At 44.3% G+C, this 14,323-nt stretch overlaps 1 pseudogene; it reads right to left on the bottom strand.

Moving 5' to 3' along the window:
• Window positions 1-14,323, bottom strand: part of LOC129856747 (collagen alpha-1(XIV) chain-like) — a 194,571-nt pseudogene that overhangs the window by 82,873 nt on the left and 97,375 nt on the right.

Genomic DNA, 14,323 nt, shown 5'->3' on the forward strand with positions numbered 1-14,323 from the left:
TCTCTGCTCTCTGGGAGGTGCTACTGTTGGAGTCTGTTCCGTACCCTCTCTGCTCTCTGGGAGGTGCTACTGTTGGAGTCTGTTCTGTACCCTCTCTGCTCTCTGGGAGGTGCTACTGTTGGAGTCTGTTCTGTACCCTCTCTGCTGTCTGGGAGGTGCTACTGTTGGAGTCTGTTCTGTACCCTCTCTGCTCTCTGGGAGGTGCTACTGTTGGAGTCTGTTCTGTACCCTCTCTGCTCTCTGGGAGGTGCTACTGTTGGAGTCTGTTCCGTACCCTCTCTGCTCTCTGGGAGGTGCTACTGTTGGAGTCTGTTCTGTACCCTCTCTGCTCTCTGGGAGGTGCTACTGTTGGAGTCTGTTCTGTACCCTCTCTGCTCTCTGGGAGGTGCTACTGTTGGAGTCTGTTCTGTACCCTCTCTACTCTTTGGGAGGTGCTACTGTTGGAGTCTGTTCTGTACCCTCTCTGCTCTCTGGGAGGTGCTACTGTTGGAGTCTGTTCTGTACCCTCTCTGCTCTCTGGGAGGTGCTACTGTTGGAGTCTGTTCTGTACCCTCTCTGCTCTCTGGGAGGTGCTACTGTTGGAGTCTGTTCTGTACCCTCTCTGCTCTCTGGGAGGGAGATGACATCACACACAACCCATTGGGCACTCACTGGCTGAATCAGCGTCGTTTCCATGTCATTTCAATGAAATTACGTTGAACAAATGTGGAATAGACGTTGAATTGACGTCTGTGCCCAGTGGGAATGTACTTTCACTGAGAGAGAGAAAGAGAATCACTTTTAAACACTAGGCTAAAATAAATGAAATGTATTTCTTATGAGATTTCACATTGATACGATGAAACTGGTGAGGAAATATGAAAGCCTCACCACTTTAAAGGACAATAAACTGAAAATTAATTGTTAAACATCTCGGGGGACATTTCTTTCTTTCCACCAATTCCCTCAAAATGCTGTACAAAGCACTTTCTTTTCATCAGACTGTCTCCAGAAATAATAAAATAATACATTCTCACATAGTTGCAAATCAGTCCATTCATCTACCCTCAGAGCTGCACCGAAATCATCACACAACTGTTATGCATCTAACAAAGACTGTTCCTCATCTTATTTCCTGTCCTGACATCTTGGGTCACATTGATCCCAGTGAGGAAGACCAGGACTGTGTTGTTGTGGTGTTATAGAGGCTGTAGGGTGTTGTTATATAGGCTGTAGGGTGTTGTTATAGAGGCTGTAGGGTGTTGTTATAGAGGCTGTAGGGTGTTGTTGTGGCATAATAGAGGCTGTAGGGTGGTGTTGTGGTATTATAGAGGCTGTAGGGTGTTGTTGTGGCATAATAGAGGCTGTAGGGTGTTGTTATAGAGGCTGTAGGGTGTTGTTGTGGTATTACAGAGGCTGTATGGTGTTGTTGTGGTATAATAGAGGCTGTAGGGTGTTGTGGTGGTGGTATTATAGAGGCTGTAGGGTGTTGTTGTGGTATAACAGAGGCTGTAGGGTGTTGTTGTGGTATAATAGAGGCTGTATGGTGTTGTAGAGGCTATATGGTGTTGTTATAGAGGCTGTAGGGTGTTGTTATAGAGGCTGTAGGGTGTTGTTGTGGTATTATAGAGGATGTAGGGTGTTGTGGTGTTATAGAGGCTGTAGGGTGTTATGGTGTTGTTATAGAGGCTGTATGGTGTTGTTATAGAGGCTGCAGGGTGTTGTTGTGGTGTTATAGAGGCTGTATGGTGTTGTAGAGGCTGTATGGTGTTGTTATAGAGGCTGTAGGGTGTTGTGGTGGTGTTATAGAGGCTGTAGGGTGTTGTAGAGGCTGTATGGTGTTGTTATAGAGGCTGTAGGGTGTTGTTATAGAGGCTGTAGGGTGTTGTTATAGAGGCTGTATGGTGTTGTTATAGAGGCTGTATGGTGTTGTTATAGAGGCTGTAGGGTGTTGTTGTGTTGTTATAGCGGCTGTAGGGTGTTGTTGTGTTATAGAGGCTGTAGGGTGTTGTTGTGGTATAATAGAGGCTATAGGGTGTTGTTGTGGTATAATAGAGGCTGTATGGTGGTGTTGTGGTATAATAGAGGCTGTAGGGTGTTGTTGTGGTATAATAGAGGCTGTAGGGTGTTGTTGTGGTATAATAGAGGCTATAGGGTGTTGTTGTGGTATAATAGAGGCTATAGGGTGTTGTTGTGGTATAATAGAGGTTGTAGGGTGTTGTTGTGGTATTATAGAGGCTGTAGAGTGTTGTGGTATTATAGAGGCTGTAGGGTGTTGTGTTATTATAGAGGCTGTAGGGTGTTGTGTTATTATAGAGGCTGTAGGGTGTTGTTGTGGTATAATAGAGGCTGTAGGGTGTTGTTGTATAATAGAGGCTGTAGGGTGTTGTTGTGGTGTTATATAGGCTGTAGGGTGTTGTTGTGGTATAATAGAGGCTGTAGGGTGTTGTGGTATAATAGAGGCTGTAGGGTGTTGTTGTGGTATAATAGAGGCTGTAGGGTGTTGTTGTGGTATAATAGAGGCTGTAGGGTGTTGTTGTGGTATAATAGAGGCTGTAGGGTGTTGTGGTATAATAGAGGCTGTAGGGTGTTGTTGTGGTATAATAGAGGCTGTAGGGTGTTGTTGTGGTATAATAGAGGCTGTAGGGTGTTGTGGTATAATAGAGGCTGTAGGGTGTTGTTGTGGTATAATAGAGGCTGTAGGGTGTTGTGGTATAATAGAGGCTGTAGGGTGTTGTGGTATAATAGAGGCTGTAGGGTGTGGTTGTGGTATTATAGAGGCTGTAGGGTGTGGTTGTGGTATTATAGAGGCTGTAGAGTGTTGTGGTATAATAGAGGCTGTAGGGTGTTGTTGTGGTATAATAGAGGCTGTAGGGTGTGGTTGTGGTATTATAGAGGCTGTATGGTGTGTGACTGAAAGCTGTAGGTCTATAGGACAGCCAGCTCAGAGAATGATGCAGAGACTGACAGACGGTACTCTGTGTTTCTCTAAATTAATACTACCGTGCTCTGAGCACGCACCCCGTGCTCTGAGCAAATTGGAGCATGGAAGAGTCAGAGTATGAGTTTAAATCAAAGTATGTGAAATGAAGCTTCTGGAATGCGCACTCCGTTTGTACATATTTTAAAGCATTGATGCAAGCTTCAATGGAAAGTAGGCACAGAAATATGACGCAACCACGTAAAAAAATTTCCACAACATTTCTTGAAATCAATTTGAGATAGAGAAAATAAACTTGAACTTCGGAATGAAATGTTGCCCATTCACATCTCACATGTTGTTGTGAGCTGCACACTGTGTGGTAGATTCCTCCCTCATTCTTACCGGAGCTGAGCTGTCCCTCTTCCCTATGGATCGCACCATGCGTCCCAGTACCTCCACCCCGTCTATACTGATGTTGCCAGCCGCGTTGATGGGCTTTCCTCCCACTACCTTACAGTCAACCACCACCCTGGCTGTGGTCTTACTGATCGCCATGTGGAGCTGTGGGAAGAGGAGATGGAACACCATGTTTTAAACGTACTGACACAAACCACAGTATTATCAGTCTGTGGGGAGAGGAGATGGAACACCATGTTTAAAACGTACTGACACAAACCACAGTATTATCAGTCTGTGGGAAGAGGAGATGGAACACCATGTTTAAAACGTACTAACACAAACCACAGTATTATCAGTCTGTGGGGAGAGGAGATGGAACACCATGTTTTAAACATACTGACACAAACCACAGTATTATCAGACACACTTTAAATGAAGTATATTTTATACAACACCTACATACATGCTTCATAAATCATCTATAAACAAATGTCTATCAATCTTACTGTATAAGGGTCCTATAACGGGTCCTTGAATGTGGTGCTTTGGCGGATGTGGTATAACTATCATCCAGAGAGTAGATGCTGTCTCCTAACAGTCAGTCATTGGACAATATAGCAGGCGTATCAAGTCATCAGCACTTTCATTAAAATAAACAGTCAGTCATTGGACAATATAGCAGAAGTATCAAGTCATCAGCACTTTCATTAAAATAAACAGTAGTCCGTTGTATTAACTCAAAGTGTACAGTTATCTGTTGTAAAAGTAACAGTGAAATCCAACTCTGACTCATTCTCTGGCTTCAAAGTCCAAGTCCAAACTCTGTCGGTAGTTCAATGGTAAAGTCCAAGTCCAAACTCTGGCAGTAGTTCAATGGTAAACTCCAAGTCCAAACTCTGGCAGTAGTTCAATGGTAAAGTCCAAGTCCAAACTCTGGCGATAGTTCAATGGTAAAGTCCAAGTCCAAACTCTGGCAGTAGTTCAATGGTAAAGGCCAAGTCCAAACTCTGGCAGTAGTTCATTGGTAAAGTCCAAGTCCAAACTCTGGCAGTAGTTCAATGGTAAACCCCAAGTCCAAACTCTGGCAGTAGTTCAATGGTAAACTCCAAGTCCAAACTCTGGCGGTAGTTCAATGGTAAACTCCAAGTCCAAACTCTGGCGGTAGTTCAATGGTAAAGTCCAAGTCCAACCTCTGGCAGTAGTTCAATGGTAAACCCCAAGTCCAAACTCTGGCGGTAGTTCAATGGTAAACTCCAAGTCCAAACTCTGGCGGTAGTTCAATGGTAAACTCCAAGTCCAAACTCTGGCGGTAGTTCAATGGTAAAGTCCAAGTCCAACCTCTGGCAGTAGTTCAATGGTAAACCCCAAGTCCAAACTCTGGCAGTAGTTCAATGGTAAACCCCAAGTCCAAACTCTGGCAGTAGTTCAATGGTAAAGTCCAAGTCCAAACTCTGGCGATAGATCAATGGTAAAGTCCAAATCCAAACTCTGTCGGTAGTTCAATGGTAGTGTCCAAGTCCAAACTCTGTCGGTAGTTCAATGGTAAACTCCAAGTCCAAACTCTGTCGGTAGTTCAATGGTAAAGTCCAAGTCCAAACTCTGGCGGTAGTTCAATGGTAAAGTCCAAGTCCAAACTCTGGCGGTAGTTCAATGGTAAAGTCCAAGTCCAAACTCTGGCGGTAGTTCAATGGTAAAGTCCAAGTCCAAACTCTGGCGGTAGTTCAATGGTAAAGTCCAAGTCCAAACTCTGTCGGTAGTTCAATGGTAAAGTCCAAGTCCTAACTCTGGCGGTAGTTCAATGGTAAAGGCCAAGTCCAAACTCTGGCGGTAGTTCAATGGTAAACCCGTCCGTAGCTGTACTCCATCTAGTCACAACCCTATCAATTGGCTGTGAGCAGGGCCGACCAATGAGAACTATTGCCCGTAATAAACAGTAAAGGTGTACTGTCCATTTTGAGAGAAATCTCTGGGTTGAAATCTCACCTTAAACCATTGTTCAAGAAATTGTTTCTTAAGAAATACACTACGAGTCAAAAGTTTTAGAACACCTACTCATTCAAGGGTGAAGACATCAAAACTATAAAATAACACATATTGAATCATGTAGGAACCAAAAAAAGTGTTAAACAAATCAAAATATATTTGATATTCTCCCATCTGGTTTGGGCTTAGTGGGACCATCATTTGTTTTTCAACAAGACAATGACCCAACACACCTCCAGGCTGTGTAAGGGCTATTTGAGCAAGAAGGAGATTGATGGAGTGCTTCAGATGTCCTGACCTCCACAATCCCCCGACCTCAACCAAATTGAGATGGTTTGGGATGAGTCGGACCGCAGAGTGAAGGAAAAGCAGCTAAAAGTGCTCAGCATATGTGGGTACTACTTCAAGACTGTTGGAAAAACATTCCAGGTGAATCTGGTTGAGAGAATGCCAAGAGTGTGCAAAGCTGTCATCAAGGCAAAGGGTGGCTATTTGATGAATCTCAAATATAAAATATATTTTGATTTGTTTAACACTTTTTGGGTTACTACATGTGTTATTTCATAGTTTTGATGTTTTCACTATTATTCTACAATGTAGAAAATAGTAAAAATAAAGAAAAACCCTTGAATGAGTAGGTGTTCAAAAACCTTTGACCGGTAGTGTATCTCATAAATGACTTCAAGATTTACCTGCCATGCGCAACTATCAACTTTCTCCTTGTCACAATGTATTGTGGCAATTCACAATAAATCACGGGTTTCCCAGACAGGCTCCTCTGCTGTTCAGGGGTACAAAGCTGAGTTACAACCGTAAGTCTGTCAGGTGAGAGAATTGCAATCATAATGATCGCGTCCCAAATGGTACCCTATTCCCTAAATAGTGTCCTACTTTTGACCACTACCCAATGGGCCCTGGTCAAAAGTAGTGCACTACATAGGGAATAGGGTGCAATTTGAGATTCAAGCATAACATTTCCAGGGAAAAGTACATCTCAGCCCCCACAGTAACAAGGTGAGGCTAATCTGAAGTTAGACAGAGTTGATATTTGTGCGTCGGAAACAGAATCCATTTGGCCGTTCTGTGACGTGTGTAATACTCTATACGATCGTTTCAATGGGTTCTCGGAGTGAAACTATTTTCTCCAGTTCACTGGGTCTGGTTGTGTTTATACATGTCAGAGACTGTCAAAGCCTAGCTGCCTGCCTGCCTGCTTGTGTTCTACGGTTGGATCCATGGTACAGTTCCAAATGGCACCCTACGCCCTATATAGTGCACTACTTTTGACCAGAGCCCATTACACTATATAGGGAATAGGGTGCCTTTTGGGACACTGCCCAGGACTACTGTTGTGGGTTTAGAGACACACTAAACCCAACACACAGACAGCATATCAACCTCCTTCTCAGCTAAAGACAATTACAAGACAGAGAAACATTTTTCAAACCACCAATTGCCTGAACAAAAAAATGTTTTGCCCAAACAACAAAAAGTTCAACAGTCTACCAACGACCACTGTATCCACAAGGCCTGGGATGCATCTGAAACAGTACCCTATTCCCTATATAGTGCACTGCTTTTGACCAGAGCCAATGAGGCTCTACATAGGGAACAGGATGCTCATTTGGGACAAAACCCATTAATCAAACAGTGTTTATTCACAGTCTGACCAGCGTGATGGGGACAGTATCTCTGCGGTCGGTCGGTCGGTCTCTGTCGGTCTCTGTCGGTCTCTGTCTGTCTGTCTGTCGGTCTGTCTGTCTGTCTGTCTGTCTGTCTGTCTGTCTGTCTGTCTGTCTGTCTGTCTGTCTGTCTGTCTGTCTGTCTGTCTGTCTGTCTGTCTGTCTGTCTGTCTGTCTGTCTGTCTGTCTGTCTGTCTGTGAGTGACTATGAATAGGGAGGGTAGTTTAAGGGATGAACCCCATGACCTTGATGATGATATTCAGGACAGGGACGGAGGGGACGGTGAAGAGAGGAGAATAAGAAGTAGAGAGGAGAGGAGAGATAGGAGAAGTGGAGAGGAGAGGAGAATAAGAAGGAGAGAGGAGAGGAGAGACACACACACACACACACACATATTCTGTCCCGCGGGTCAGATGGGTCCTCTGATCAATTGTGTTATAATTCGAGTGCCAACATGATGTATTAGCCTATTTCATCCAGCGCGCTAGCTGTGTTTTTAATGCGAACGGCAAGTGTCACTGACATCCCCTCCGTTCCTCCTCGCTCCTCTCTACTGCAATACGCAGCGGTTCATTTGTTTGCTTGCTTTTTCCATTTGAGATATCCCTGTTTTTCATCTCTGGATTTCTACACCGTGTGTGGACTGATGGGGTTTTCTATTACAGCAGATAGGCAGAGTGCATTTTGCATCCTCTTACAAAACAGCCTTCTTCACTTTACGGAACTGACAATAACTCACAGAGGAAAAAAAACAGGAAACCGATGGAGTACAGTACGGTATCACTTCAGAGTGGTAGAAAACAATATGATTCATTAGACTTCTTCAGTACGGTATCACTTCAGAGTGGTAGAAAACAATATGATTCATTAGACTTCTTCAGTACGGTATCACTTCAGAGTGGTAGAAAACAATATGATTCATTAGACTTCTTCAGTACGGTATCACTTCAGAGTGGTAGAAAACAATATGATTCATTAGACATCTTCAGTACGGTATCACTTCAGAGTGGTAGAAAACAATATGATTCATTAGACTTTTTGTCTTAGAGACTAAATACAGAGTCCAATATGAGAATCCCATCCACTCATCAACAGTGGCGTAGTCTACACAGTTTTATTTCAACTTCCATCGCTTAAATGATTTTGCTTCAGCTAGTTTTATTGGATAATACCTCAACTATGTGAGATGTAAACTAGCCATGCTTTACTGTAATGTAGGCTGATATTAAAAGCTGTTGTATCAGCAGAATACATCTCAATGTATTCTCAACATTGCCACCTTGACACCAAATGTTCTAGAAGAGAAATGCATGAGAGAGTTCCGAATCAGCACATTTCTTTACCCCCCCCCCCCCCCCCCCCCCCCCCCCCATTAGCCATTTAAAGAGGATATGGAATACTATAGCTGTTACCATGATACCGCAATTGGACCCACCCCCCCCCCCCCTCCCCACACTACAGTACGTAAAGGTGCAATCTGCAATAGTCACTGCTGTTCAAAGGTCATTGTAAAAGTCCTTGCATCCATATCTTACATCTCAGTATTTGAGAGGGGTTACTTATTGTACATTTGTCCAGTCCCATTAAAGTTGGCTGAGAACTGAATGACTGATTACCCCTTTAAGTAAGGGCTGAGTTATATAATCTGCAGAAATCCCTAATAACCTTATTACCTCAGACACACGTTATCAGAGAGAGAGACAGAGACAGAGACAGAGACAGAGACAGAGAGAGAGAGAGAGACAGAGAGAGAGAGAGACAGAGAGACAGAGACAGAGAGAGACAGAGAGAGACAGAGACAGAGAGAGAGTCAGCGACAGAGAGAGAGTCAGCGACAGAGAGAGAGACAAAGAGAGACACAGAGAGAGAGAGAGACAGAGACAGAGAGAGACAGAGAGAGAGATACAGAGACAGAGATAGAGACAGAGACAGAGAGAGACAGAGACAGAGAGAGAGACAGTGACAGAGACAGAGAGAGAGAGAGAGAGAGAGACAGAGAGAGAGAGAGAGACAGATACATAGAGAGAGAGAGAGAGAGACAGAGACAGAGAGAGAGACATAGAGAGAGAGAGAGAGACAGAGACAGAGAGAGAGACAGTGACAGAGAGAGAGACAGCGACAGAGAGAGAGAGAGACAGAGACAGAGAGAGAGACAGAGACAGAGAGAGAGACAGAGAGAGAGACAGAGACAGAGACAGAGAGAGAGAGAGAGAGAGAGACAGAGAGAGAGAGAGAGACAGAGACATATAGAGAGAGAGAGAGAGAGACAGAGACAGAGACACAGAGAGGGAGAGAGAGACAGAGACACAGAGAGAGAGAGACAGAGACATAGAGAGAGAGAGAGAGAGACAGAGACATAGAGAGAGAGACAGCGAGAGAGAGATAGACACAGAGAGAGACAGAGACATAGAGAGAGAGACACAGAGACATAGAGAGACAGAGATACACACAGAGAGAGTAACTTTAGTGTGTAATGTGTAATGTTGACTGTTCATTTTTTATTGTTTATTTCACTTATGTTTATTATCTATTTCACTTGCTTTGACAATGTTCCCATGCCAATAAAGCTCTTTGAATTGAATTGAATCGAGACGGAGAGAGAGAAGGAGAGAGAAAGAGAGAGAGAAAGAGAGACAGAGAGAGAGAGAGAAAGAGAGAAAGAAAGAGAGAGAGATACAGAGAGAGAGATACAGAGAGAGAGACAGAGAGAGAGAGAGAGAGGAGAAAGAGAAAGAGAGAGAGGGGAGAGAGGGAGAGAGAGAAAGAGAGAGAGAGAGAGAGGAGAGAGAGAAAGAGAGAGAGGGGAGAGAGGAGTGAGAGAGAAACAGAGAAACAGAGTGAGAGAGAGAGACAGAGAGAGAGAGAGAGAGAGAGAGAGAGAGAGAGAGAGAGAGAGGGGGCTTTGTTTAAAAACTGTAATAACTACCCAGGACATTATTTCTGGGGTCAGCAATTTCAGAGTGGCAATTCTCTGTTCCAGTGGATTTAGATTGTGTAAATGAGTTTCAGATGGAGGGAAGGCAGGCAGACAAACAGTAAGACCCTGGCTGCCTTGCCTTACCAGCCACAGCAGCAGACTGAGAAATGGGGTTCCTAATACCAGTTACCAAATCAAACATTTCATAGACCATGCCTCTGCCTCAGAAACACTGGGACAATGAACAAAGCATTTTTATGCTAATAAACTAGAAACTAGAAGCTTGAAATGTAACCCACATAATACAGGAATAAAATCACAATGGCACAGACACTCAGGACAGCACGTCATCCCCTATCAGAATACTGTTTACCGCTGACCCCTGCATGGGAGGATAGATATCACAGTTCAGTCTGTTACATTACTGTAGTCTGGATATAAAATCCCCCTCAGATTGGTATCACAGTTCAGTCTGTTACATTACTGTAGTCTGGGTATAACATCCCCCTCAGATATCACAGTTCAGTCTGTTACATTACTGTAGTCTGGGTATAACATCCCCCTCAGATATCACAGTTCAGTCTGTTACATTACTGTAGTCTGGGTATAACATCCCACTCAGATATCACAGTTCAGTCTGTTACATTACTGTAGTCTGGGTATAACATCCCCCTCAGATATCACAGTTCAGTCTGTTACATTACTGTAGTCTGGGTATAACATCCCTCTCAGATATCACAGTTCAGTCTGTTACATTACTGTAGTCTGGGTATAACATCCCCCTCAGATATCACAGTTCAGTCTGTTACATTACTGTAGTCTGGATATAACATCCCACTCAGATAGATATCACAGTTCAGTCTGTTACATTACTGTAGTCTGGGTATAACATCCCACTCAGATAGATATCACAGTTCAGTCTGTTACATTACTGTAGTCTGGATATAACATCCCACTCAGATAGATATCACAGTTCAGTCTGTTACATTACTGTAGTCTGGATATAACATCCCACTCAGATAGATATCACAGTTCAGTCTGTTACATTACTGTAGTCTGGGTATAACATCCCTCTCAGATATCACAGTTCAGTCTGTTACATTACTGTAGTCTGGGTATAACATCCCACTCAGATAGATATCACAGTTCAGTCTGTTACATTACTGTAGTCTGGATATAACATCCCCCTCAGATATCACAGTTCAGTCTGTTACATTACTGTAGTCTGGGTATAACATCCCCCTCAGATATCACAGTTCAGTCTGTTACATTACTGTAGTCTGGATATCACAGTTCAGTCTGTTACATTACTGTAGTCTGGGTATAACATCCCCCTCAGATATCACAGTTCAGTCTGTTACATTACTGTAGTCTGGGTATAACATCCCCCTCAGATATCACAGTTCAGTCTGTTACATTACTGTAGTCTGGGTATAACATCCCCCTCAGATATCACAGTTCAGTCTGTTACATTACTGTAGTCTGGATATAACATCCCCCTCAGATATCACAGTTCAGTCTGTTACATTACTGTAGTCTGGGTATAACATCCCACTCAGATAGATATCACAGTTCAGTCTGTTACATTACTGTAGTCTGGATATAACATCCCACTCAGATAGATATCACAGTTCAGTGTGTTACTGTATCCAAGCTGACAGGAAGTAGCACCATTCAGAAACATATGTCCACTTTCCCTCCATAATGACAGGATCTGTGTGAGACGGTGGCGTAGGGATGACCATATGAAGACACCTGGAGTGAAGTGAGGACAATCCAGCAGGACATGTCTGTCGCTGCACAATACACCTGTCATCCAGTCTGAGGGGAGACCGTGACCCTGTGTGTGTGGGTTTACGCATGCGCCTGTGTGTCTGTGTGTCTGTGTGTCTGTGTGTCTGTGTGTCTGTCTGTCTGTCTGTCTGTCTGTCTGTCTGTCTGTCTGTCTGTCTGTCTGTCTGTCTGTCTGTCTGTCTGTCTGTCTGTCTGTCTGTCTGTCTGTCTGTCTGTCTGTCTGTCTGTCTGTCTGTCTGTCTGTCTGTCTGTCTGTCTGTCTGTCTGTCTGTCTGTCTGTCTGTCTGTCTGTCTGTCTGTCTGTCTGTCTGTCTGTCTGTCTGTCTGTCTGTCTGTCTGTCTGTCTGTCTGTCTGTCTGTCTGTCTGTCTGTCTGTCTGTCTGTCTGTCTGTGTGTGTGTGTGTGTGTGTGTGTGTGTGTGTGTGTGTGTGGGTGGGTGGGTGGGTGGGTGGGTGGGGGTGGGTGGGTGTGGGGGTGGGTGGGTGGGTGGTTGTGTGGGTGTGGGTGAGGACAAAGTCCCTGATTGAACAGCATTACAACCAGATATGTACTGCAGGGAGGCAGACAGCCTCTGAACACCAGATATGTACTGCAGGGAGGCAGACAGCCTCTGAACACCAGATATGTACTGCTGGGAGGCAGACAGCCTCTGAACACCAGATATGTACTGCAGGGAAGCAGACAGCCTCTGAACACCAGATATGTACTGCAGGGAGGCAGACAGCCTCTGAACACCAGATATGTACTGCAGGGAGGCAGACAGCCTCTGAACACCAGATATATACTGCAGGGAGGCAGACAGCCTCTGAACACCAGATATGTACTGCAGGGAGAAAGACAGCCTCTGAACACCAGATATGTACTGCAGGGAGGCAGACAGCCTCTGAACACCAGATATGTACTGCAGGGAGGCAGACAGCCTCTGAACACCAGATATGTACTGCAGGGAGGCAGACAGCCTCTGAACACCCGATATGTACTGCAGGGAGGCAGACAGCCTCTGAACACCAGATATATACTGCAGGGAGGCAGACAGCCTCTGAACACCAGATATATACTGCAGGGAGGCAGACAGCCTCTGAATAACAGATATGTACTGCAGGGAGGCAGACAGCCTCTGAATACCAGATATGTACTGCAGGGAGGCAGGCAGCCTCTGAATACCAGATATGTACTGCTGGGAGGCAGACAGCCTCTGAACACCAGATATATACTGCAGGGAGGCAGACAGCCTCTGAACACCAGATATGTACTGCTGGGAGGCAAGCAGCCTCTGAACACCAGATATGTACTGCAGGGAGGCAGACAGTCTCTGAACACCAGATATGTACTGCATGGAGGCAGACAGCCTCTGAACACCAGATATGTACTGCAGAGAGGCAGACAGCCTCTGAATACATTAACACTATAACCAGATATGTACAGCAGGGAGGCAGACAACCTCTGAATACCAGAAATGTATTGCAGGGAGGCAGACAGCCTCTGAATGACTCCTGAGGTTGGAGTCATTAAAACTCATTTTTCAACCACTCCACAAATGTATTGTTAACAAACTATAGTTTTGGCAAGTCGGTTAGGACATCTACTTTGTGCATGACACAGGTAATTTTTCAACAATTGTTTACAGACAGATTATTTCACTTATAATTCAATGTATCACAATTCCAGTGGGTCAGAAGTTTACATACACTAAGTTGACTGTGCCTTTAAACAGCTTGGAAAATTCCAGAAAATGATGTCATTGCTTTAGAAGCTTCTGATAGGCTAATTGACATAATTTGAGTCAATTGGACGTATACCTGCGGATGTATTTCAAGGCCTACCTTCAAACTCAGTGCCTCTTTGCTTGACATCATGGGAAAATCAATAGAAATTAGCCAAGACCTCAGAAAAACAATTGTAGACCTCCACAAGTCTGGTTCATCCTTGGGAGTAATTTCCAAATGCCTGAAGGTACCACGTTCATCTGTACAAACAATAGTACGCAAGTACAAACACCATGGGACCACGAAGCCATCATACCGCTCAGGAAGGAGAAGCGTTCTGTCTCCTAGAGATGAATGTACTTTGGTGCGAAAAGTGCAAATCAATCCCAGAACAGCAGCAAAGGACCTTGTAAAGATGCTGGAGGAAACAGGTACAAAAGTATCTATATCCACAGTAAAACGAGTCCTATATCGACATAACCTGAAAGGCCGCTCAGCAAGGAAGAAGCCACTGCTCCAAAACCGCCATAAAAAAGCCAGACCACGGTTTGCAACTGCACATAGGGACAAAGATCGTACTTTTTGGAGAAATGTCCTCTGGTCTGATGAAACAAAAATAGAACTGTTTGGCCATAATGACCATCGTTATGTTTGGAGGAAAAAGGGGGAGGTTTGCAAGCCGAAGAACACCATCCCAACTGTGAAGCACGGGGGTGGCAGCATCATGTTGTGGGGGGGGCTTTGCTGCAGGAGGGACTGGTGCACTTCAGAAAATAGATGTCATCATGAGGCAGGAAAATAATGTGGGATCTCAAGCCTCTCAAGACATCAGTTAGGAAGTTAAAGCTTCATCGCAAATGGGGCTTCCAAATGGACAATGACCTCAAGCATACTTCCAAAGTTGTGGCAAAATGGTTTAAGGAAAACAAAGTCAGGGTA

Source organism: Salvelinus fontinalis, chromosome 6 (assembly GCF_029448725.1).
Source record: "Salvelinus fontinalis isolate EN_2023a chromosome 6, ASM2944872v1, whole genome shotgun sequence".
Taxonomy (NCBI): domain Eukaryota; kingdom Metazoa; phylum Chordata; class Actinopteri; order Salmoniformes; family Salmonidae; genus Salvelinus; species Salvelinus fontinalis.